Source organism: Platichthys flesus, chromosome 2, assembly GCF_949316205.1.
Source record: "Platichthys flesus chromosome 2, fPlaFle2.1, whole genome shotgun sequence".
Lineage (NCBI taxonomy): Eukaryota > Metazoa > Chordata > Actinopteri > Pleuronectiformes > Pleuronectidae > Platichthys > Platichthys flesus.
This window is the reverse complement of record NC_084946.1, coordinates 2,930,215-2,956,846: the sequence shown is the minus strand read 5'-3', so window position 1 is coordinate 2,956,846 and position 26,632 is coordinate 2,930,215. Positions and strand designations below refer to the sequence as shown.

At 42.5% G+C, this 26,632-nt stretch overlaps 1 protein-coding gene and 1 pseudogene across 2 annotated transcripts in view; one reads left to right on the top strand and one right to left on the bottom strand.

Moving 5' to 3' along the window:
- LOC133959432 (copine-9-like) overlaps nucleotides 1-26,632 on the bottom strand; it is a 193,495-nt gene that overhangs the window by 109,027 nt on the left and 57,836 nt on the right. The gene's annotated exons all lie outside the window — the stretch shown is intronic.
- On the top strand, nucleotides 24,376-25,298 carry LOC133974110 (carbohydrate sulfotransferase 12-like; annotated as a pseudogene).

The window sequence follows — 26,632 nt, the reverse complement described above, 5'->3', positions numbered from 1 at the left end:
TTTGCAATGGTCCTGCACTCCAGAGAAGGGAAGATTCAGCTGCCTGTGAAGATGAGCTACTCACAGGCAACTTCAAAATTAAAAGAGAATGTGACAAAGTGTACGACAAGTCCAATTGTTATGAGAGACCACTGTTCTTGTAATGCGGAAAGCCCACTTTTTAATTCTGTGCAGATATGACATGTACCCGGCAGGCTTAGAGAGGATTAAACAGCAAATCTACGAACATACACAGAGAAGTGTACAGACAAAGAGAAAGCCTCCTAGTCTCTAGTTCGGCTGGAGCCATATGGGCAGGATGCATTCATGGACAGAGCAAGGACAAATTTCCCCCCATTTGCATGAGTGTGTCTGTGCATTTGTGAAGGATTAATAAATGTATCTTATCCCGTATCTTATCTCATTCTTGCATTATCATCGTTTGAACATTGTACACTTTTTTTTGTTTGTACCCTGATTCTGTATCAAATAAAGCGTCAGTGTTTAGTGCAATGCCCGCTCTAAACCTGCCTGTTCTCTTGTCCTGTGTTAATGCTCTCGAGCTACTTCAGAATTATTCCATAGTCATTAGTAAGTCCTCATCAAACAGTTCTGCAATATACTGTCACTTTTAATTGTCTTTGTGCTGGAGGTTGTGTGCAAAGCTTTTTATAAACAGTCTATGGGGAAAAACTGTACGTTTGGCAGAGTGATGTTTGTGTTACTCCTGGTTTATCTGCAATAAAGACTTTATCGTCAATGTTCTTCATAAAATGAAAAACATTTTTGCAATATAACTGATTTAATGTGTGGTTGATTTTTAAGTTGGAATGATTTACTTAACTTTGCATTATATGTTCATTTATTGCATGTCAGCTATTTCAAAGACATGCAAAACAGTATTCAGACCCAAATTCAAAACTCTTCTACAATAAAACCTCTGTAATTCAGCTGCTTTTACTTTGAAGACAAATTGCCAAACAGGAAGTGACTCTATGAATCTCCCCTGAGCCCTTAAGAATGCACATGCCAAATGTGAGGCCGATAAGATGAACAGTTGGGGTGATATGTGTTGCACATACAGACAGACAGATATTTATGGAATTAGTAGGTCAATAAGCTTGTACACTTAATAGCAGCAGAAAGTGTCTGTATGTTTGTCCCTTCACAAATTTTGCTGTGTGACATTTGCCTTTCTCACAGAAAACATGTTTAGAATGATAAGAATGGCTGCAATCAAAATGTATCTGATGTAATTTGCAGAACAGGGTAAATTTTGTATATGCCATTAATTGTAATTAGTGTATAATTGCTATATGACCACATTGTGTAAAGATGGCCATATATAATTACAGATGCGACCACAGTGAGCTGCTCTGATAGGCAGGAGATGGTGCCCAAGAATAACTTGTGATTCTCAGATGAATGATTTTAATGAAAAACAGGTTCTGAATTATAACTGAAACAAATGAATAACTCATATCAACTGCTCAATATGCAAGACAAATTATTATGCAAGTTGGATAATTAAAGTGTTGAACCTGTGCAACCCATTCCCCCCTCTAGAAGACTTAAACCACATTAAGGTTTGATTCATTGTGTCCTGCTTTAATTTAAACACAGAGCTTCATCCAGATATTATAATTAGGATCTCAGAGTTGTTTTCTGCTGTTTTTTTAGGTTAGTGTGAAATTAGACTTTTGCAAATGTCACATTCACATTTTGTAAAACTGGCTCCATTAAAGATGTTGGTATTAGCAGCTCCTGTTTGCAGGTTATGAATGGATTACCTTGAAACAACAGAAAAACGATTTTTCTATGATTTCTTGGCATATTTATGAATGTTTATCGACAATGGGCATCAATTTGATACTCTGATATCCTCGGGACAAGAGGTATAACTCTCACTGAATGGAAGCAGTATGTGTTTTAGATGTGGGTGTGTAGATTTGAATTAGATATGACTCCAATAGACATGAAAGACCAGCTTATTGAGCTGAAGAGTGACAGTAGACTAAAGCATCTGTTTTACCACCTCCCCTCTGTCGTCATTCTGGGTAGCAATGATGCCGGAATACCCTCAGCTTTGCGACTTATTGACTTAAAAATGATCCTCCAATTCGCGTCAACTTTTTTTGCAAGGCAGGCTCTTCAAGACTGACTGCGCTCAAATCTAAATATTGCACCGCGCACAGATCGAGGATGACCTGAGGATATGTTTGTCAAACATTGCCCCAAGATTTGAGGACCTTTGCAAGGCAAAGCAGGCTCATGTCTCACATTGACAGACCTGCCCCTAACCAGCTTTGGGGGTGCCCAGCTTGCAAAAGTTTGAGAACCCCTGGTCTAACCAACGCCCTGGCAGTTTTTCAGGCCCTGGTCAATGATGTTATGAGGGACATGTTAAACAAGTTTGTTTTTGTATACCTGGATTAAATTCCACAGGATTGTGGGAGCTGTAGTCCCAGCTCCAGCCATGGGTTCAAGGCTCCTATCTCCAACAATTTCTGATTCCCATAGGAGTCAAATACTAGCAGGTAATCTGTTTTGGAAATATGGAAACATTCAATTATATGAATGTAATATCTATATGTGGGTAGAGCGGCAGAGGTTGTTGGTTCAATCCTCAGTCTTCCTATCTGCATGTCAAAGTGTCCTTGGGCTGATACTGAACCCCTCAAATGGCCCCTTATAGATATTTAATTCACTAATTGTAAATCACTTTGGATAACAGTTGATATGGTTCCTTGGGGTCTTAATGAATTGTCTAACATATTTGGTCAAAATACCACAAGGATAATTTAAAACAGCACCCTTTTTACCCTGTCTAAAACAGCCCTCCTCAGATTGACCCGTCTTGAGTGCCTCGCCCCCCTTTCACCCCCCCTCCCCCATTACCATATACAAGCGCCCAGATTTTTTGCTATCCATTACCTCTGTAGAAACAAGCACACCTCTTCTCGCTTCACCCCAGTAGCAAGAAGGGCGGTCTGGTGAGACATCTCACTCATGCTTCTCAGAGAACCGGGGTTACGAAAGTAACCTAAAGTTCTCTTTCTTAGCATTCGTTTTGATGTCTCACTATGGGATATGGAGACTCCCGTATTGCCAGACAAGCATATCTCGGTGACTGACCACCAGCCCCCCCCTCACTTAAAAGTGAGATCCACATTGGAGCCCAGGCTCAAGACAGCGTGGGTCAGGCCAGTTGATGTGACATCCAACCTGTAGTACCTCGCAAATGTGAGGGGAGAAGACCAGCTAGCTGCAGCGCAGATGTCTTGGATAGAGACTCCCTTGAACAGGGCCCAAGAGGTCGCGAGACCTCTTGTAGAATGTGCCCGTCAACCAGTCGGAACCTGAAGGCCTGAGCTGGAGTAGGCCAATGCAATGGCATCCACTATCCAGTGAGAGTCTCTTTGTTTGGTGACAGGTTTGGCCCAGTGGGGCTTAGCCCAGGACACAAACAACTGATCCCCTTTCCTAAAGCTCCTTGTCCTTTCCACATATGTGTGTAAGGCACGGACAGGGCACAGCATGTGTAACCGCTGCTGTTCTGCAGAGCCATAGGGAGGTGGCTGACAGTTCCACTGGGGAGCATGGTTTAACAACCTTTGGAACAAATGCAGGATTCGGTCTCAGCGTCACCCCAAGGCTCCCCGGGGTGAACCGCAGACATGCTGGATGTACAGATAAAGCGTGAATATCACTTACACGTTTAGTTGTAGCCAAAGCCAATAACAGTGCCACCTTCAAGGATAACGTTTTCATGTCCACGTTATCCAATGGTTCAAAAGGATGACTAGAGAGGGCTCCAAGCACCACTGCTAGATCCCATGATGGTGACATAATCTTAGAGATGGGCAGCAACCTCCGTGCACCCTTCATAAAACAACAAACCAGGGGGTGTTGGCCCACAGGTTTTCCATCAAATCCAACATGTCAAGCAGAAATAGCTGCCAAGTAAACTTTGACAGTAGAAAATGCCCTCTTTTGATCAATCAAGTCCTGCAGGAAGCACAGGACTGTACCAACTGGACATTGAAAAGGGATTTCCTGTGCCTTAGCACACCAATCCTCAAACAATCTCCACTTACAGTCATAAAGAGACCTAGTGGATGATGCTCTGGCATTCTGAATTGTGTTAACAATATTCTGTGATAATCCAGTCAGGCTCAGATTAAACCACTCACGGGCCAAGCCCACAGGGCGAGGCGCTCCGGATGAGGGTGAATAACTGTCCGCGCGCCTGGGAGAGCAGGTCCCTGCGTAGCGGGAGACGCCATGGGTGACCGTGGAGGAGCTGTCTCACTTCCGCCAGCCAGTGCATGGACGGCCAGTGAGGAGCGATAAAAATTAGTGACAGACGATCCTCCCGCACCCTGAGCAGTGTCGGGGGAATCAGAATGTGAGACATTGATGTGGCGTTGAACAATCCCACATCTGAAACATGTCTCTTCGCCTCTTTACTGGGACGCACAAACTGAGTAATTTCTCCCCTAACACACGGGATAGCTGGTCTGCCAGTGAACAGGGAACGGGTGGCAGCTCCGCTCGCGGTGGGGTTGACCGCTAAGTCGCCTTCTTCTTCCGCCTGGCCTGCTGACTGGGTGACGGGCCCGGTTGAGCAGCCTGGGTTGACGGGGAATAGAAGGGCTTTCTCGGCCAAGCGGGCTTCGTTTCCGGGGGGCCGTTGGTGTTCGCACCCGGTTGAGCCCTGGGGCGCTTCGGGATGCGGAAAGCAGGAGCGGCGCTCCTAGAGGCAACCTGAGCGAAAGTCTGCTGGGGGGTCAGAGGCGCCTCACAGCGTTTTTGCATTGAGGCAAGGGCGGAGCCGAAGACACCCTCGGGGACAATAGGCATGTCCAGGATGTCCTCCTTTTCTCTATCGGACAGATTGGTCAGATTCAGCCATCTCGTCCTCTCTTGTAACACCAACATCGACATGCACTTCCCTGCCGCCTGCACAGCGCATCGATGGACGCGTAGGCAGAAATCCGCGATTGTGGTGATCTCGTCCCACGCGGAACTTTCGGGCATGTCGGCTATGTCATCAAAAAGCTCCGCTTGGTAAGCTGACAACATGGAGGTGACGTTGAGAGCCCTCACCGTCAAAGCCGCTGCTTTATAAGCTCGCTCAGTCATGGCAGATTGGAAGCGATCGGCTTTCGTGGGAAGTGTGGGGGCCCTGGATGAGGCAGCTGACAGCCGTGGATGAAGGTGTGCTGCCACCAGGGGCTCCATGGGAGGCATGCGGGCCATGGCATGCTTATCCATCCCCTTAATATCCAAGGAAGACGCACCTTGAATGGTGGTTTTGCTGGAGTAAGGGTTCTGCTTCCATGAGGCGGTAACTTCCTCCAGGAGTTCCGGGAACACCGGGAGAAGTTGTCTCACAGCCCTCTTTGCTGTGGGTAATTTCTTCCCCTCGTAGCGGGACCTTGGGGCCTCCGCCACGACCGCGGGCCATGGAATCTTCAGTCTCTCTGCGGCGCGTTTACACACATCGTGCATATCGCCACTGGGCTGGGGCGTAATTGTTCCAACCGAGCCCTTTGGAGGGCTTTGATAGCTGAGAGCCTGTGAAGGTGGGACAAAGCAGGATTCATAATCCTCGTCGTCACCGTCCGACAATCCCCGCAGTCGGACTCATCCTTCACCTCATAATCCAATATGAGGGGTGGCTCCGTTAGCTGGTCAAGCTAATCCAGCGTGGAGCCCCAGCGCCGAATCTCTGGTTCGGGAGCGTCCTCCTCGTCCACACCGGGTTGGGCTTCCTCGGTAGTGGCACTGGAAAGGATCGGGTCCCTCTCAGAGACGCTAGCTTGGCGTGCGAGTCGGCGGCGGAGACTCTTCGCTGTGAAGCGGGCACAGTCGGCGAACCCTGCACATACAAGATCTCTGCATGTGCAACTCTGTTTGTGTGCCTGAGGACCATACAGGTTACCCGTAAACATGATAGCGAACATGTGAAGACGTTTTTTTTTTGTTTAATCAATATAAACAATGTAAACATCACCATGGCAGCACTCTTTACACATTACATTCATACTTATTGCTGCATGGGTTCATTTTACATGGTCAAAGTTATATTTTTGTTAAAAAGCCATTATCCTAATATATAATAAGTTTATGTGGACTCTTAGTCTTAGAAACAACAAGCTCAACTTTTAAAACTCATAGTTTTAAAAGTTTAAAAAAAAGTGTATATTCTCAGAGCGGTGGTTCTCTCTGTGTTCAGCAGGGTCATTTGATCTCCCGTTATTATCTAAATACTGATAAGTGGAGCTTTGAATATTTAAATTATTACTAAAATTAAAACCCAAGGAGAGTATAGTTTATTTTCAGTTTATCTGGGGCCCCTGGTGGGTTTGAGGCCCTAAGCAGCTATGACTGTATATGCCAAAGGCCACCTCTGTACTTTTCCATTTAACCTGTAGCACAGGAGATCAATATTCATACAAGACTCATCATACGCACATTAAAAACCGTTTGTATTTTCTAACCACTGATTTATCTTATATAATCAGCTTAGGTTTCAATTTCTCTTTTTTGTTTTATGTCAAGGGAAGGATGCAAGATTAACACACTCACAAACTTCTTAAGTTTGAAGTTATCAGTTTTGGAGAAAAGATCCTATGCAAGTGCTGCTCCCACAGACTAATAAGTAAGTATATCTAAAATAAGCCAGGTTGTCCAGGTTATTTTCTGACAGATGGAGTAGGAGATTATTTCATATAACAGAAGTTTATTTGCCTTCTTGACTCTCTAACATACATCAACAGAAGGCATCTTTTAAAAAGTGCTGTTGATGTAGATGTTTTCTCCTTTTGTGTATAATGTTTTTCTCTCTCAATTTTGTTTCTGTCGCTCGTCCAAATTCTAGATATTTTTTCTGGCAAAGCTTTAATTATATTTTTCTCCCCCCTTAGTGTGAGAATTTGATTTCCGCTAATTGCATCCAAAAGTGCCTCAAGCCTTCTCTGCCAGTGTGTTCAAACAGCCCACGCACTACAAGATGGTGACAATACACATGTCGCAGGGAGGCTGCTGACAAAAGAGTATATACAGTACTGTTGAAGACACAGTGGGGAGTGGGCAGCTGAGAGGGACCTGTAAGCGTATGGAAGATGTCCAACTGTGGCTGCGATCCAACGGAGCCCCTGCTCTCAAATCAGCTGGATTTATAAAAATAAAGAGCAGTGGAAAACACATTTACAGCCAAACCATGTGCCTCATAAAAAGACCCTGGTAATTCACAGCAAGAGAATAACAGCTTTGTCTCACTGCTAAGATAGTCAGTGAGGAAAAATAAGTTGAGGATGCTCTTTATGTCTTCTCCCAGAAGTAAAAGGCTTTTTTATTATTTTCTAATTGTGGTGGCTTTGCAGTGATCGAGGCTTGAGAGTTTATCCTGCACAGTTTCTTAATCTTTGTTAGGATAACTGTCCCAGTGCTCCAAGCAACCACACATTTCCCCAGCATCTGAAGAAAGAAGTATATTAATATTATAGTGTAGTTTTGATAGTGTTCACTCTGAGCAGAAACCAGATTTATTCAGTTTTGGCGTCTAGCTGTCAATTATAAAAACAATACAATTCGATGCAGACTAGAAAACTAATATATGAAAAAAGAACAACAAGAATAATGAGAATTCTGGAGCAAATATTCATTATTATACTACTTATTTATGCTACAGGGCTGCTTATCAAAGACATTAATCGTTTGACTGAAAATTTAAACCTGCAGCTGCACCAGCTGTACTGTCTGACTCTTTCTTTAAAGCTTTACACATTAAAACTCATTTTTTTTTAAATAGAAATATGATGTTGCTATATATTTACTATCAGCGACTGGCTGGCATAACTCAGCTGGGTTAGTAGGTTAGGTTGACGTCCAATGAGGATTGTGCAGTTATGCAGCACTACCAATTTCGATGCTGTTGACTGATCTGAGATGTAATGTTCATGTAGGTGTCTATTATTAGGATGGGTACTTAACAATCAGAATAACATTTTTTTGCATCATTAAGTTCTGAAATTATATGTTCTGCTCTTGGTGCAGGAAAATTTTAGATTTCCTATTCAGTATTGCTACATAGGTTATGTTGCACATTTTATCTCACCAGGTTTCTGATGTTTCTAGAATGCATTTTGGCCATCTGCAATCTCTCTCTCTCTCCCTCTCGCATGTGTATGTGCCGAGTTTGGAACAACTTTCTCCCTTTGACACACACGTAATAACAGTGAGTTTGTTGCAAAGGAATGTTAATGTTTATAATAGACATATAAGAACATAATGCCATATTAATTCTGTTCACAATTACATTTCCAGTTAATTATTTCATGTTGCTTATGTGTTTTATTATTATTCAGAATTGTCTCATTTGTGGTGAAAAGAGAATGAGCAAGGTAAAGATAATAAAGATAAACGCCCAAAGTAAATTGGTTTTCGAAGTCATTTCTCAGATTAATATGAATGGAAAATACTTTTTCTGCTGCTCCACCATAAGCACTTTTCTTTCACATATTAAAAAGAGAAAAAAAAAAACAGTAAACAAACAAGCACCCACTAATGTCCTTGGTCCTTGTGTTCACAGTGATGGTTATCATGGAGTGATTACTGACTGCCACAGAACAAGTAACTGCTCCTTCTTTTACAACAATATCAACTCTAAGTAAAACTATTGGGGTTGTGAAACAAAAAAAAAATCATCGTTACTCAGGTTAGGTCAGGTTTGATGGTTTTCTTTGTCAAAAACAACATTGTATCAGTTCTGAGACCAGTCAGTCCATTTGTTTGTGACGCCAGCATTTCAGACAGCTTTGATTGCAGTGACACACAGCCATTTACCTGCAAACTGATCCATACTGCTCTATGAGTGCATCGACCACCACTTTCCTGTGTGTGTTTGTGTGTCCGTGTCTAAGTGTGTGTGTATTCTACTCTCTCTCACTGTGAGACTGATTGAGGCTCACTGTGAATGTGTGTGAATCCCCACTGAGCTGAGATTGATTTTCTGTGATGGCAGAAAGCACAAATTACTGAAAGACAGAATGAGAGACACCAAGAAAGAGAAAGGAGAGAGCGATGTATGAGGTTTTCTGTATGTTTACACAGACACTTGTGTTTCAGGGCCGACCTCCCAAAGCGTCTCGGAGGGTTTTCCAATTTATGAATTCCTATATTTGGCTGCTGCGGCTTCAGAGAAAAGCTTCTTTTTTATTATATTCTGTTGGCCTGCAAACACAATGATCTGTATGATCATTGCTGGATGTATTTCTTCATTCATTGACCTAAAGCATGGGCCATTTTAAAAGTATTTCTTTGTGCTGAGAACAAATGCATTTGAAAGGTTTTCTGTTATTATCCAAATTCACAGTCAAGGATTAGCAGAGATCTAGTCTCTAGTATGTTGTTAGCCTTAAATTGTTTCAACAGAAGCTCAGCTATAATCTAAGGACCAGAGTATGCAAAAATTATCTCTCAAGGGAATCAACCGGTTTAGCATTTCATAGCCTAAAATTTGACATTGTGAACGTCTTAGCAATAAACCCCCACTTGTTTCCTGTGTGAAACCAATTCTTTATAGTTTCTATTCGAGGCAGGAAAGTTTTACCTTCATTCCGCCTTATTGTTCTGTATAAAAGATATGAATATGGAATAGATCGGGGTATTGTTGAATCTCCATTTAAGATGGCAGCAGAGGTAATCACAAAGCTGAATGGAAATCTGTTTAAAAGGGGGAGCTGGTATGGCAGACAGACATAGAGAAACACACCTCTAATTTTGGGAAGCTGACATGATGATATCGCTGCTTTTTTTTAAATGTTTCCCCTAAAAATGATTTCAGGCCCACTGTTACGCACCAAAAATACCCCATTTTATGAGGCACAAAGAGCGAAAAAATGCAAGATCCCCGCAAATGCAATTAAGCATGCAAAAAACTTGACTTCATTGGAAACTACTGCATTTATTTTATTGCATAGAAATAAACCGGTTTAACATTAAACCTTCTAAAAAATGGCACAACATGAAAGTAAAAGATACTTTTACTTTTAAAATTTTAACGGCCCATGTTGCCAATGAAGTCAGGGAGGTAGAGAGAGAAAGATGAAGTTAGCGAGAGAGCTGCAAAGAGAAGATAAGTTAGCGAAGTTAGAGAGCTCTAAAGTTAAGAGTGTGAAAAACAATCTGGTTCTTCATGAGACTGTGACGGAAAAAATGTGAACATGGAGGGACTCACATAAGTTTATTACTGTAAAATTCAAAGGACTCTCATTGTGTTAAACGTTGCCCATGCAGGCTAGGATACAGAGTTAAACTTTTGCCAGAGCGATTTTCAGCACTGCTGAGGTTCACTCAATCAAAAATGATTATCATTATCTCGAAATCAGTATTTTCTATAATTTGTTGGTATTTTTTGAGGCATCGCACAGGTTCTTATTGGCCTGCTGGAAACCCTGTTTCTTTTATCAGTGACAGTTCAATAAACTTGATGTCATTTTTATTATTGAACCCATGAGAACATGTCCTGTGATCTTAGGACGGCACTTATTGTAACCTAAATCACCACATTTTCCTAAACCTTACCAAGGGGGTGTTGTTCCTGAAGGCATGGGGTGGTACGTCTTTTTCAAGCTCAGGTCCTCTACTAGAGGTCAGGGAGTTTAAGTGTTCTGCTCAGTATTTTGTACCTAGGATCTGCTGGAGTCACTCTCCCAGTTTTGGGGTTACCGCTCCTAATGCTCCCATTTTCACAAGCACAACATTGCATTTCACCTTCCAGATCCACTGCATGAAAAGAAGAATTTGTGTCAGTTAGAGTCGCTGCAAATTTCGGAGGAGTTTTAGGTTAACGGCTGTTCACAGGAATCTGCTGGCAGCACAGACACTGCCAGCAATTGACGGGAATTGACACAGGCTTCCAGTTTCACAAGCCTGAGAACGTTGGCAGGTGACCCCCCCTGCTCCTAGGCCTAGGTTTACAAATGCAAATCAGGATAGTTCCACTCAGTAGTGCAGAGGTAACACCTTTTTACTAAGGTACTAACTAAGGTACCACTAAAATATCTGGCGTAAGTACACCAGGCTTAAAATAAATATAGAAGCTGATTTGGTAGGTTATACAGATTTTCCTTAAGTAGTTGTACTATAATGAATAACATTATATACCACGAGCAGGGGTGGTTTTGGGCACGGGCGAAGCGGGCACTTTTTTTTTCTTTCGTGAGGGGCGGCACGAGCACTTAAAAAAAAAAAAATCATCTGGCTTGCAAAGCGTTTTCTATTATCATATCACTGTGTGGGGAATTGGCAAATTGGCGCCCCCTGCAACTACAGGCACCCCTGCTTGATTCTGTGTGAAAAGGGGGAAGGGGAGGGTGCGTGTTTGACAGTTCACCTCTTGGTCTCCCAAATGGAAGGGACAATGGTGGTCACCAAGGGCAAGGTGAATTGGTTTAGTCTTAACTTCTGGACGAGTGACAGTGTTGGGGGGATAGGAAATGTTTTGATTGTCGAGTGCAACTGTGCAAAATAAGCACAGAGATGGACAGGAAAAGGCCAAAGCTGTCAGGTGCAGAAGAAGAGGAGAAACAAGCAAAACATAAAAGATATGCCACTATGTTCTCTCTGTATGATTACGGTATCCATGTCATGAATGAAGGGCTAATGTTAATTAGCGGGTATAACTCTTACGTTTGTTAGCCTTGCTATGAAGCTGGTTATTGCTTATTCAACAATAATTCTGTTTTAACTCAACAAACACAATAACTAATTTCACGATAAGATTGTGCTTTGCAACAAAACTGTTACAAGATCAGTTATTATTTATTTCCATCATTTGGCCATGTAATTAGCCAACGGAATGTTCATTACTTCTGTAGGTAGTTTCAAAGACGTAACTTTGCCATTTGCTACAACTCTATTTAGTCATAACTTGAAGTGTGCCATGCATAGAATTCGAGGCAGTCACCAAGCAGCTAATTGTGCCTCCCTGAAAGATAGGTTAATATAGCGTCTAATGACAGATATTTAGCATGTAAGGCAGTAAGGGCATGTTTATTTAATGTTGCAATTCATGGATGTTTTGTATAAGAGTTATATTGTAGCCTCTGGTCTTTTGATGTCAACTTCAGGGGCACTTTTAAAATATTTTGGAGCATCCTCTGCCAATGGTCAGGATGGTAAATGGTAAATGGATTTGTATTTATATAGCGCTTTTCTAGTCTTGATGACCACTCAAAGTGCTTTACATTACAGTTTCACATTCACCCATTCACACACACATTCATACAGTGCATCTACTTGTAGCACTACTATGGGGGCCATTCGGGGTTCAGCATCTTGCCCAAGGACACTCCGGCATGCAGATGGTTCAGACTGGGGATCGAACCGCCGACCTTCAGGTTGGAGGATGACCACTCTACCCCTCAGCCACAGCCACCCACCTCCCCCGCTAGACAGGACTCTGCTGTAGTCTCACTGTTTCAGGATGAGGAGCAGCCATCTACCTCATCAGGAACACAGTCACAGGCCTCTTTTGGAAAGGTCTCAACCCTTCAGGATGAGCTGCCATCTATGTCCTCAGCTACTCATATGTCTCCACAAATATTGAGGATGAAGACCTCTTTGCCTCTTGGCCTACTTCTCCCAAGCATGAGCCTTCAGGTTGGTTTTTGCATGTCGCTCTGTGTGTGTGTGTGTGTGTATTTGTGTGGAGGGGGTATGCCCAGGCTACAAGACAACTGGACAACTGTAATTTCATATACATTTTTGTATTTCTGAGAATTTCTGAGTAGGCCTATGTGTTATGTTCCACTGCTATGTGCTTTGAGTAATGTGCCAATATGCTGTCTGATAGAAACACAAGGAGCTGAACCCCCACTGAGGATGAGCCTCTGTCAACTGACCCTGCTAACTGGCCCTCACCTCTGACTGAGAGGATTCAGACTTAGCTGGTTCGAAGATGACCAAGTAGGTTGCCACCTAACTTTGTTTTTCATAAGAATGAGAGTGATGGGAGAAGTTGCCTTCAATATTTTATTAAGCCATTAGTTAGTGGTGAAAAGATGGCAAGAAGTTGGCTGATGTATTCCATGGAGAACTACAGCCTATTTTGCTTCTGCTGCAAATTTTTTTCCTAGACTGGGAGGATCATTAATTTAACAAGTTCAGGAATGGCAAATTGGAAACATTTCAATTTCATGTACCTCACAGCAATTGAAAACAGTCCAGAACACCTCAATTGCATGTAAGCGTGGAAGGAACTGTCAGTGAGGTTAAGAGGTGGGGAAAAATGTACAAGCAGGAAATGGCCATTCTGGAGGCTGAGAGGGTGAGATGGAGAGCAGTGCTGATACGTCTCAATGCTATTGTGCAGTCACTGGCAGTTCGAAATTTGGCTCTAAAGGGACACACAGAAACACTGTTCACAAAATGGGAATTTTCTCAAAGAGGTCAAACTGATGGCCAGGTTTGATCCCATTATGAAAGATCACCTTTACCGTGTCACAAGGGGAACAGCAAGTCACAACAGCTACCTAGGCCAGCATGTGCAGAATGAGCTCATTGATTTGTTGAGCAGCAAAATCGCATCTGCTATAGTGGATGATATCAAGCAGGCAAAGTTTTTTTCAATATTTCTGGACTGCACCCCAGATATAAGCCACACAGAACAGTTGTCAGTGGTTATTAGAGTTGTGTCACTAATGAAGAAGCCCCATATCAAGGAACATTTTATGGGATTTTTGGAGGCAGGAGTCCACAGGCCATCACTTGGCATCCATGATCCTAACGAGACTTGAGGAGTTGGGAATTCCTTTTGAAGACTGCAGAGGACAGTCATATGCCAACGGAGCAATCATGAAAGGCGAAAATAAGGGAGTTCAAACCAGGCTCTCAGACAAAAATTTGGAGTTCTGACAAACTTCCCAAGTCTTGCAGATGAGGAGCTGGCAGAGCAATGTGAGGCACCCAGCACCACACTGCACTTTGAAGGGCGTTCTGATTTGAACAGTAGAGATCATTTACAGGAAATTAAGATATTCCCTGACCTGCCATCAAAAACCATGAGCCTCCTTGAGCTTATCACTTTTATGCATGATAAGGATCTTTCGGAGATCTACCCCAATTTTTAGACTGCTCTCAGGATTGCACTTACTGTGCCAGTCACTGATGATCAAGCAGAGAGGAGCTTTTCAAAACTGAAGTTGATCCTTAGGTCAACTCTGTCTCAGAAATGGCTGAATGGTCTTGCCGTCATCAGTAACAGTCCCTCAAAAGGGGAGCAGATTTCATATGATGACATTATTGATGATTTTGCATCAAGGAAGGCCAGTTTTAGTTTGTGTTTTCTTTTCTTAGTGCAATAGTGTAATAATTAGATTTTCTTTAGTGTGTTTATTTATTCTATATTGTATTTGTATATTATTTTTAACATTTTATATTTTCGTATCTCTGCGCTAGTTAACTTTTTCTATATCTGATTGTATATATTTTTGCCACTTTTATGTTGTAACTTATACTGTGCAGAATTGTGTGCATTGATTCTCTTAAATGTGTTATTCAAATGTTCTATTGAAGGATCTGTGCAATTGAGAAATTTAAGTTTCTCTTTCACTTATATTGTTATAATTAGGGATGGGCAGAATTAATCGACGATCGATCATTAAGAATTTCGTCGATCAAATTATTTTTTCATCGAGAATTTTGCTAATTACGCATTGACCACGGGGGCAGTGTTTGCAAAAAAACGCCAAAGGCCTACTCAGATACCTGCGACTGGCTGCGAGTTACCGTGTATTTCCATTTCCAAAGTAAACATTAAGAGGTCATGGCGAAGTGTAGAGTGGGACCATTTTGAGTTAAAAAATGACTTAGTTCACTGCCAATACTGCAAAGCTATCCGAGACTGGGGGAGACGAGGAGCCTGCGTTGTCTGACACGGACGAGGGGAGCGCAAACACCGGAGTCGCGGCCAGGCTAGCCAAGTTAGCACGGAGCTACCTGTGTATCACGGGGACGTCAGTCCCCTCAGAGCGAGTTTTTTTGGCGGCTGGACTGACGCTCACCAGGCTGCGTTCGCCTCTGACCTCGGGAATGTTAACATGCTCATCTTTCTCAACAAAAACCCGTAGGCTGGTGCTGAGGTTGTATGTGAGTTACTGGTTATTTTTATGAAGCTTTCTCGACTCAGTGCCTTGTTTGATAGTTTTTAGTCACATTTGGCAAAACCTGTCAGACCTAAGTATTATATATTTGTGGTTAAGTTGTTGTTTAACATGATGTTTTTTTATATTATTATTATTTTATTTTGGAGGGTCAATTGTGTTTAGCAGCACCGGCTTCTAGGTGTCGGCTCCGCTGCTTAAGATTACGGCAGCGCATATTTTGTTCATCTTGTAATAAGATCTCAATGAGGAAACACGCTTTGTTTTTTCACTGCATTTAATATAGTCTATAAATAATCGATGAAGACTATTTAATCGAACGCCCATCCCTAGTTATAATAAAAAAAAAAAAATTAAAAACAATTCCATATAGAACCGCCACTGACCATGAGCATAGGTCAATGCTATGAACAAAATTAGAAACATTGCATTTCCTTTCAACATTTGCCTGTCAAGCTCATCCAAGATAATATGTGGGAAAGACTCTCCCATCCATGACCTGACTATTAACTTTGACAACTCTGTGTTAACCCCCACTCAGACGGCTAGGAACCTGGGTGTAACACTCGATAGCCAACTCTCCCTTACTGCCAACATTACTGCAACAACAAGGTCCTGTAGATTTATTCTGTACAACATCAGGAGAATACGCCCCCTTCTCACTCAGAAGGCAGTGCAGGTTCTGGTCCAGGCTCTGGTCATCTCACGCCTAGATTACTGTAACTCCCTCCTGGCAGGTCTACCTGCTTCTGCCATCCGACCTTTGCAGCTCATCCAGAATGCAGCAGCTTGACTGGTTTTTAACCAACCTAAATTCACTCACACTACTCCTCTCCTCCGCTCCCTACACTGGTTACCAGTGGCTGCTCGTATCCGGTTCAAAACACTAATACTTGTGTACCTTGCTGTGAACGGATCCGGTCCAGTCTACATCGAGGACATGGTCAAACGTTACACCCCACCCGTTCACTCCGCTCTGCTTCGGCTAACCGGCTCATTGCTCCTTCACTGCGAGCTAAACACTCATCAAAAACACGACTGTTTGCCGTCCTGGCTCCTAAATGGTGGAATGAGCTCCCCATTGACATCCGGACATCAGAAAGTTTACACATCTTCCGCCGAATACTAAAAACATACCTCTTCCAACTTTACCTTGAATAAAAAAAAAGAAAAAATACTAACAACTTTTGGAAACTAACACTTTAGTAGCACTTAAATGGCACTTACTTATTGTACTTTCTTGATTCTTGTTGTCCTTGGTATGTACCCTCGGGGTTGAATGCACTTATTGTAAGTCGCTTTGGATAAAAGCGTCAGCTAAATGAAATGTAATGTAATGTAATGAATGGAGAGAGTGGCACCACTGTACAGTTTTGCATGAGAAGTCTTTCTGCTGACACCAAAACACTGTGCTTCACATGAAGCATATCAGTTATGTCATCGCACTATACTCATTCCATGGCATACTAAGCTGTTGACTCTGCTGATATTGCTTCATAATGGCCAGCTGAGGCTGAGGGCTATAGTGGTCGTCCTCCAACCTGAAGGTCGGCAGTTCAATCCCCAGCCTGACCCATCTGCATGCCGAGAGGTCCTTAGAATATGGAGGACCATACATGACTTAAGTATAAATAAATAAATGTATAAATAAATACAGAAATGAACAAATAAATAAGGAAATAAATAAATACAGAAATGTATAAATAAATGCCTTAAATATATTTCAACATTTATACAAAACACAGAGTGTCTCTGGTCACATCTGCTCAGAGATCAGCTGCTTCATGGGCATAGCAGAAGCTGCAGGTGGTTTGTACCGAGCTGGAGTTTCTATTTCCTCCTCCTCCTCTCGGCTCGCTCCTTGTGCTCAGTACAACACCAGACGTGGCGCTCACAGTCAGGACTACTGACACCTAAATCATCCCAATAAAAAATAACCTTAACTAACTATCTGAACTTGAACTAGTTTATTTTAAGTGTGAGCTGGCTCAATGCTGCAAACAGCTTCTGGACACCAGTCAGCATTGAGAGGCAGAGGTAGAAGGGCTGGATCATCACTCTCCTGTGACCAATCCTGCATGTGACTGTGGTTAGGCCCGCCTTTCTCATTAGCATACAAACACAGAAATGTGGAAATATATTTAATACAAATATTTATACATGTCTGTATTTATTTCCTTATTTATTTATTTTTGTATTTATTTATACATTTATTTATACCAGAAAGAATAAACTGGTCCTCAGTCACATTCTCATCCCATATAAAAGTACAATTTAAAAACTGTTATAACAGCTGTTTCAAACGGGAAAAGGACATTTGTGAAGTTTACTCTGAATGAAGCGTCTGTCTCCCGCAGACATGAAACTACTGGCTCGGGTTTTGCGTGGTCGAACAAGGGACGCTGTTTTCGGGTAAAAAACTTGCTGGAGTCGACACAACACTGTTTCCCTGGAGAAGGGGAAGACTGCATTGGAAAGTAAAGCCGCAGGCCCAGTGTGGGCGAGTCAAAGTGGAGAAGACAGGCGAACAAACCCAAACTTACGGTAAGAGCTAAGCTACAGAGAGATGTCATTGCTAACTGCTAAGCTAACTCTTAGATCTGAATAGCGTGTTAACAACTGTGGGATTAGCGAGAAAGTTGCTAAAAGAAGATGACCATTGAGAGCTTGAGTAGAACTAGTGCATATTTAAATATGTATGAACTGCTTAAACTTAAAGAGTTTGTTCAGGTTAAGATTTTTGTCCTGTATTTTGTAGGAAACTGCCCGTCTCGTCACACCTCTGAGGCAAATGGCCGGTGTTCCAGTTTAACTGGCGATCATGGCAACTGGCGATATGTTTACTTTATTCCAGATGTTGATGGTGGGTTGCAGAGCCTGTCGCAGATTCGTCATTTTCACAAAGCGCCTGTGTGTGAAGTCTGGTGATCTACTGAAGGTCTTGTTGAAATAAAAATCATACAAAAACCCTACACAAGTTAATGTGTCCATGTCAGCATCACATTTAGACAACAATATAAATCAAATGGTTATAAAAAAGAAAAATTGTATAAAAATATTGAACTGCGTTCAAAACAAGCCGAAGCACTATTGGCTTCTGTCCTGATGCGCCCTCATTACGCCATCGAGCCGTTGAGATCTTCATCGCGCATCACATAAATGTCACGTTCTTTGCTTTGTCAGCTGTCTAACACTAGATGTGCTTTATGGTAACGCCCGTATTATCTGATGATAGTCCGAACACAGCATAAACGCTGCATACTTAATACCAGGCTTCACAAACTGATGCTCCTCTTCATAGGAGACACAGGGAGTTCTGAAGAATACACGTGTGGCCAGCTCCACTCAAAGTGCTTTAGTTGGACGCTGGTGATCATTACATTGCGCACACACCAAACAGGTTTCATATGTAAGCGTTTCGTGTGCTCGTTGATATCATGGTTGGAATGAAGCAAGTATACAAACACGAGTAATGAGAAGCTCGTAAGAGGTTGTAGTTGGAAAAAAATACTAGGTTCATGTTTTGCTGGTTTGGTGTAAGGTCTTTTATTAAGTGTCGAGATGCAACACATATGCACATCTGCGCACTCATCTTCACGAAGTTCAAACTGCCATGGCACTACAAATGTCGCTGTAGAGAGTACAAATTGATGTCAAGATAACCTCTATGGTTCATCAAAGTAATAGCCACACGTCGCAGATTTTTTTGGGTCATCTATTTTTTATCTCAGTTTCCTCATCAGAAACAGGCAACAATTCCAAAACAATACAAATACTATATAATTAAATTGTAACTAAAGCATACATGGCCCAGAGCTTTTTTAAAGGCTCCCCAGCTAATGTTCACCAATTAAAATATTAGCACATCAAAAACTTTTTTTAATTTAATACAAATGCTCTAGTATCTTATTGTCCATGTAAAAAAATAAACAATTTAAAAATAAATGACAAATGATATGTTAACCTGTTGGTCCACATCCACAACATGAATAATTTGGGGCTGTTTGTTGTTTTTAACATCACAGTAAGGAAACAAAATGGAAATTATTAATATGTATACAAATACTTTGATACTATTTGATCCATGTGTGAAACGTTTGGCTAATTTTAATGACCTAAGCTTGTCCCAATCGCCTTAATAATTAAGAACGTAATTTGACACTCGATCAATCACAGTCGGAAGCTTACAATTCACACCTGGTGTTGGCAAGGCCTACATATATAGATTGGACAGCGAGCGAAAGAAAGATAAACATATAGCAAAAGAAAGTGATAGCGCTTGGGAGATTGTTGAGGTAAGGTTAATTCAGGTTACAATTATTTAGAGCAGGGATAGAATAGAAAAAATATTGTAGATGTAGGATAGATTGTTGTAGATATTAGATTAAGGGTAGATTTGAGAAGCAATAGGCTAAAATTAGCACAGGGTAATATTCAGATTAGTAACAGTTTAGTCAGGGACACATAGATAGATAGTTAAAATGGACCATAAGATGGTCAGGGAAATCAAAGACTTCCTGAGGCATAATGCCTATCCTTTTGGTTTATCCTCAAAAGACCGATATACAATAAAGAGGAGATGTACAAATTACATCTTTAAGTGTAGGGACTGGCCTTGTCTTTCCAAATAATAAGGCACTGATGTCAAGTTACTAATGTCATCATGGCCCTCAGATGGGCAGCTTCACTACATAAACCGTAGAAGGAAGCAGGGCGGGTATCCCACCAAAGTTGTTACCTCACCAGAGGAGGCAAACGATCCGTTTGTGGCATTCCATGGGAGTGAGAATGAAGGCCATTGTGGGATGGAGAAAATAGTGGACGCCATTTCCTTGCGGTACTATTGGCTAGGATGGAAAAGGACATAAGGAAATGGGTGAGCTTGATCTAATTATATATGTCTGTGAGAAGCTGAGAATAAAGAGAAGTCTCTGCTCTCCCTACCTACCCCAGACTAACGGCTTGGTGGAAAAAATGAGCGGAACTATTCAAAGGTATTATAAATGTCTATTTGTTAATTCTTTAACACTGCAATCTTAAGGACTCAATGTTGTGTGTATGACCTTACAGGACCTTGACTAAAGTAGTGGGTGAAAAACCAAACACCTGGGATGGCCACCTCCAAGCAATACTTTTTGCTTTAAGGACAAAAAAGCAGTTGACCACAAGATACTCCCCCTTTTCCTCATGTTTGGACGATAGGCCAGGTACCCTACTGATGTTCCCGAGAATTATGTAGCATGTAGGAAAGTACACATGTAATGTGTAATTTGGAAATTATGACGTTTACCTTCATGGTTGCTGTAACTCAACTTTCTGATGTGTTTCTTGACACAGATGATGGTGTGCAGGCTCTTATTGCCCAGTAGACCCAATCTCTGGGAATGAAGAGACTCCCTGCCCACTACACCGTGGCTCAAGCCATCATTCTATTCAAAACTAATAGAAGAGAATAAAAACAACCCCAGGTTTCTCTTCAGCACTGTAGCCAGGCTGACAGAGAGTCACACCTCCACCGAACCCAGTATTCCTCGATCCCTAAATAGCAATATCTTTATGACCTTTTTTAATGATAAAATTCAAACTATTAGAAATAAAATCAACCATCTCCTGCCCTCAATTGGCACTAATACCCTCCCAACAACAGAGATCTCAGAAACGGCTGAGAATCCTACCCATTACTTAGACAGCTTCTCTCTGATCATCCGTGATCACTTTACCAACTTAATCTCAGGTTCTAAACCAACAACCTGTATCTTAGATCCCATTCCTACCAAATTACTTAAAGAAATTCTGCCCCTAATTGATAGTTCGTTACTTAACATTATCAATCTGTCATTATCATCAGGTTATGTACCACAGTCTTTTAAAATAGCTGTCATCAAACCCCTACTCAAAAAACCCACCCTAGACCCAGAGGTTTTAGCCAATTACAGGCCAATATCTAATCTCCCCTTCATTTCTAAAATCTTAGAAAAAGTTGTTGCCAATCAGCTGTGTGAGTTTCTCCAGGAAAATAATATATATGAAGACTTTCAATCGGGGTTTAGAGCCAATCACAGTACAGAGACCGCCTTGGCAAAAGTCGATCGCTCCCAATTTGTGCAAATTAATGATTAGTCATCTGTGCGCACCAAAGTTAACCATGGTGTTCCACAGGGCTCTGTGCTCGGCCCAATTTTATTCTCATTATATATGCTTCCACTAGGAAACATTATCAGGACACACTCGGTAAATTTCCACTGCTATGCGGATGAAACCCAGTTATATTTGTCAATAAAACCTGAACAAAGTAATCAATTAACTAAACTTCGAACATGTCTCAAGGACATAAAAACCTGGATGACCCGCAATTTTCTCATTAAACTCAGACAAAACAGAGGTTATAATACTTGGCCCCAAACACCTTAGAGATGCATTATCTAATGATATAGCTGCGCTAGACGACATTGCCCTTGCTTACAATGAAACAGTCAGGAACTTGGGAGTGATCTTCGATCCTGATTTATCCTTTAATAGTCACTTAAAACAAATTTCTAGGACCGCTTTTTTCCACTTGCATAATATTTCAAAAATTAGACATGTCCTTTCACAAAAAGATGCAGAAAAACTAGTCCACGCCTTTGTTACATTGAGACTGGACTAGTGTAATTCATTATTATCAGGCTCCAGCAGCAAGTCGTTAAAGACTCTACAGCTTGTCCAAAATGCCGCAGCACGTGTCCTGATGAGAACAAAGAGAAGAGAGCACATTTCTCCAATATTAGCATCGCTACACTGGCTTCCAGTTAAATCTAGAATAGAATTTAAAATTCTCCTCACCTTCAAGGCCCTTAATAATATAGCGCCTTTTTACCTTAAAGAGCTGTTAGTACCTTATAAACCCGCTAGAGCACTCCGCTCCCAGAATTCAAGCCAGAGCTTTTAGCCATCAAGCCCCTCGGCTGTGGAATAATCTACCACTTTCAGTTCGGGAGGCAGTCACCATCTTTTCGTTAAAAGTAGGCTCAAAACCTTCCTTTTTGATAAAGCTTATAGTTAGAGCTAATTAGTGCGCCGGAACGTTCCTTGTTCTATTTTATGACACATGACACACGGAGCTTCTCTTTCCAGCTTCTCCTTCCTCTTCTCCATCCCAATCCCCCTTCCCCGGAATCCCTTTGCTTTATCACCCGCAGATCCAGGGCCTCTGTGGCCGCACCATGGATTGCGGTTTGTGGATCGCGCACCGGGGGTCGCGGTGTTGGATCCAGTGTGGCGGATTCTGAGTCATGTGGGCTGATCGTGTTGCTGGTGGCGGACCCTGTGTCGCGTTGGCATTGGGCAAGGGCGGTGGACCAGGACCGCGGTGGTGGCTTGTGATGGGTCCTGGTGGGCGGCGGTGGATGGTGACTGAGGACTGGAGTGGCGTCTGGTCTTGATGGTGGATCGTGGTCTAGATGGTTGCTGAGCATGGACTGTGCTTGCAGCGGGACTGCTTGGCATGTCATGTTGGGGTTGTCCTTCGGGATGTCTACCCTCATCAAATGCTGCTAGAGACTTTGATTATTGATGATGTTCTCCTGCACGTGGCATCTATTGCACTTCTGTCCGTCCTGGGAGAGGGATCCCTCACATTTGGCTCTCTCTGAGGTTTCTACGTATTTTTACCCTGTTAAAAAGGGTTTTTAGTAGTTTTTCCTTACCATTGCTGAGGGTTAAGGACAGAGGATGTCACACCCTGTTAAAGCCCTATGAGATGAATTGTAATTTGTGAATATGGGCTATACAAATACAATTTTATTGATTGATTGATCATGGGGATGGCTCAGCTCCAGCAGCCTCAGCTTCATCTCCATCCACCATGCCGTCACCCCCATCTATGGGGGACCATACTATGTATGTCCCTTTTTTAGGGCAAGTCTCTTAGAGCAGTGGTCCCCAACCACCGGGCCATGGTCCGGCCCTGGTCCGTGAGGCATTTGTTACCGGGCCGCACAGAAAGAATAAATAATTTATATAATTTCAGTTGTATTGTTTATTAGTCTGGAGTTTTTCTCCGACGTCACATTCGTGCCTGTGCCTCTTGACACGTCAAGATGTTGTCTCGGTCCTGTGATACATTACTCACCAAACTAGCAAAAATGTCTTTGGAGAGCTTCTTTGCAAAGGGGAAAAGGCCAACAGAGGAGCCAGAAGAGGAGCCTACTACCCCTTCTTTTAACAGACAATACCAGGAATCATACTTAAAATACGGGTTTTTCGCAACAGGTGACTCTCACGCACCAATTCGCTCTGCGTAATATGTGGCGACAAGCTAGCAAACGAGTCAATGAAGCCTTCAAAACTGCTTCGGAACCTGGAGACCAAGCACCCTGGATTAACAGATAAGCCTTTGGAGTTTTTCGAAAGGAAAAACCGTTAACAAGAAGGATAGAAGCAATTACTGAGGGACACCACATCAACAAATGCGAGTGCACTGAAAGCATCATACTTGGTGGCTGACCGTTTTGCTCAGGCTAGGAAACCATTCACTATTGGAGAAGCACTGATCCTGTCCGCCGTCAAGGATATTTGCCTTGAACTTCTAGGAGAGGCTGCAGCTAAAAAGGTAGCACAGGTGCCTCTTTCGGCTAGCACTGTCACCAGGCGCATTGAGGACATAGCGGAGGACATTGAATTGACTCAATTTTTGGAGGGGATTAAAAAGTCAACGTGGTTCGCAATCCAGGTTGATGAGTCTAAGGATATTGACAAGGCAATACTACTTTTTTTATGTGCGATATCTTTATCAGGAGGATGCGCATGAGGATATGTTATGTACACTGTTGTTGCCAACCAACACCACAGCCGCAGAACTTTTCAGGTCTCTGAATGATTGTATGTCAGGAAATCTGAATTGGTCATTTTGTGTCTGTGTGTGCACAGATGGAGCTGCTGCCATGACCGCACGGCTGTCTGGTTTAACTGCACGGATTAAGGAGCTTGCACCTGAATGTGAGTCCACGCACTGTGTCATTCACAGGGAAATGCTGGCTAGCCGAAAAATGTCACCTGAACTTCACAGTGTTTGAATGATGTTAAAGTTATTAACCTCATCAAAGCACATGCACTCAAATCCTGTCTGTTTGAGCAATTTTGTGAGGAGATAGATGCAAAGCACAAACGCATGATGCCCACCGCAGAGCTGAGATAACTTCTTCCTCTTTTCTTCGCCAATCACGGCGCTGGATTCGATATAACCATGAGCCTATGTCGGGGTCTATGAGTGGCGTTCTTTCTGGGTTCGTTGGTTATGATCCTGCTCCTCCTCGTGTACTGGGACAACGTCAGGGGCTTCAGCCTCCAGCCGCTGCAGGTCCCCAAACACGGGTTGCATCAGGCTGCATCTTGGCCTCGGACGACTGCCGGCCCGTCCCTCTCTCCCTCCACCGCCAGAGCCCAGAAAAGTGTTATGGAGCAGGACGAGGAGGCAGAGGGTCAAGGATGTCTGTTCAGGAAAGGGGGCTGTGGAATTCCCTGGAAGGACTCAACCATTTGAGCAGATCCCCAACAGTGAGCTGGATCACCTGATAGTGGACGACAAACACCAGGTCATCTACTGCTTCGTTCCCAAGATAGCGTGCACCAACTGGAAGAGGATGATGGCGGTTCTGAGTCAGTCTATGATCTCGCCCTCCACAGGAAAACCGTACACTGACCCCTTGGATATACCCATGGTTTCTTAATCTTTTCCAAATTTGGGCATCGTGCTGCGTCGTTATGGTAACGTGTCCAGGGCTCCACCGGACAAAGTGACAGAAGCGTTTGCCGCAGGAATCAAGCCTACGTTTCAGCAGTTTGTCAAGTAACTGCAGGATCCAGAGACAGAGCAGAAGGCGAATGACGATCACTGGCAACATGTGTATCGTCTGTGTCATCCGTGGGTACGACTTCATCGGGTGACTGAAAACCCAGGAAAGCGATGCAGATCACCTGCTGAAGCTCCTGAAAGTGGATCACCTGGTCCGCTTCCCCTCAGGGGCACGGAAACCTAACTGCAGCCAGCTGGGAACAAGACGGGTTTGCACAGATTCCCATACCGAATGAGGAGAGCTGTACAAAATGTACGAAGCAGACTTTGAGCTGTTTGGTTATCCCAAACCTGACAGCATCCTCCATCAGTGACCCACACCACAGAGCCAAAGGCTACTTGGTTAGTAGTGGGTAGAGAACAGTGTTTGTTGTCAAAAAAGAAATAAGATGGCTATCCAGAGATAGATCACTAGGCAGAGTGTGTGAGTTATGAGAGCCGCTGCAGAGATTTATATTTTTCATGCACTTAACATTGTTTTTATGCCGGTCGTGTTGTTTTATTTTTGCTGTATTTATCTGCCACACCTTGAAGGCCGGTCCGTGAAAATAATGCCTATATTAAACTGGTCCGTGGTGCAAAAAAGGTTGGGGACTACTGTCTTCGAGGTACAGTGCACAGTGCTTCTGTTGGTTTTGCACTGCAAAAGTAGTAACATTAGGTCTGACTCTGTTGCATCTGGTGCTTTAAGAATTAGAATTTAGAAGTTTATCCAGCTCTTGAGAATAATGCCCATTGGTTTGTAGTGTTTTTTTAACCAAAATCTGTCTCATTTTCACAATGTCTCTGGTTTTCATCCTGAAGTTGCTCATAATGCATTTGAGGGTATTGTCTCCCGGTCGAGCTGGCTTACTGATTGAAATCAATGAAATCAAATATGTTATTTTCATTAGATGGGCTGTATAAAGCTATGTTGGCTTTCCCCTATAAATGGTCCGACAAAAAAAAATAAGCCAGTGTGTCTTGGGTCGGAATCTATTGGAGGCAATGCCGATGAAAATAAGAATCTGAGGTTTCTCAGGGGGTATGATAGATGTCCATGGATTAGCATGTGGATGGAAGAAATCATTGCTGAAATCATTCAGATGTGTGTTATAAATGAGGAGTTGTTTCTCATTGTTAAAGTGCTGTGTGGGATTTACAGGAACTAAGCTTGTCACCGTCAAGAGAAATCTCACTGACCCCTATCCATTGGACGAATATATGGTTTTATCAAGCCGCATGGTCAATAAAAAAAAGGCATATTCTCATAAAAGGTTAGTTAACCTCCAAAGCATTGTGCATAATATACATGCTGGATAACAATTTTGTATGGCCTCTGTCACGCATACAAGTGGGTAACATCCTACCCAGGCTTTTAATTTTTAGCCACAATTCTAGTTTGCAGGTTGAACTTATAAACATTGCTGGTGAATTTTTATCACAGGTTTTCTGCAGGGTCTTACAAAGTATTACAAGGTAATAAATACATTGAGCAACAATTTAAGCCCTTGAAAGCATTACAAAGTCTTATTCAATCACCTTTTTATGAGGTATTATGGTAGAATCAGTGTCTTTACATTAGAAAAATTGTATCTTAACATAAAATATATGCAACAACCTTTTTAATTTAATGTTTGTCATACTCTTCACAGACCACGATGTAGAA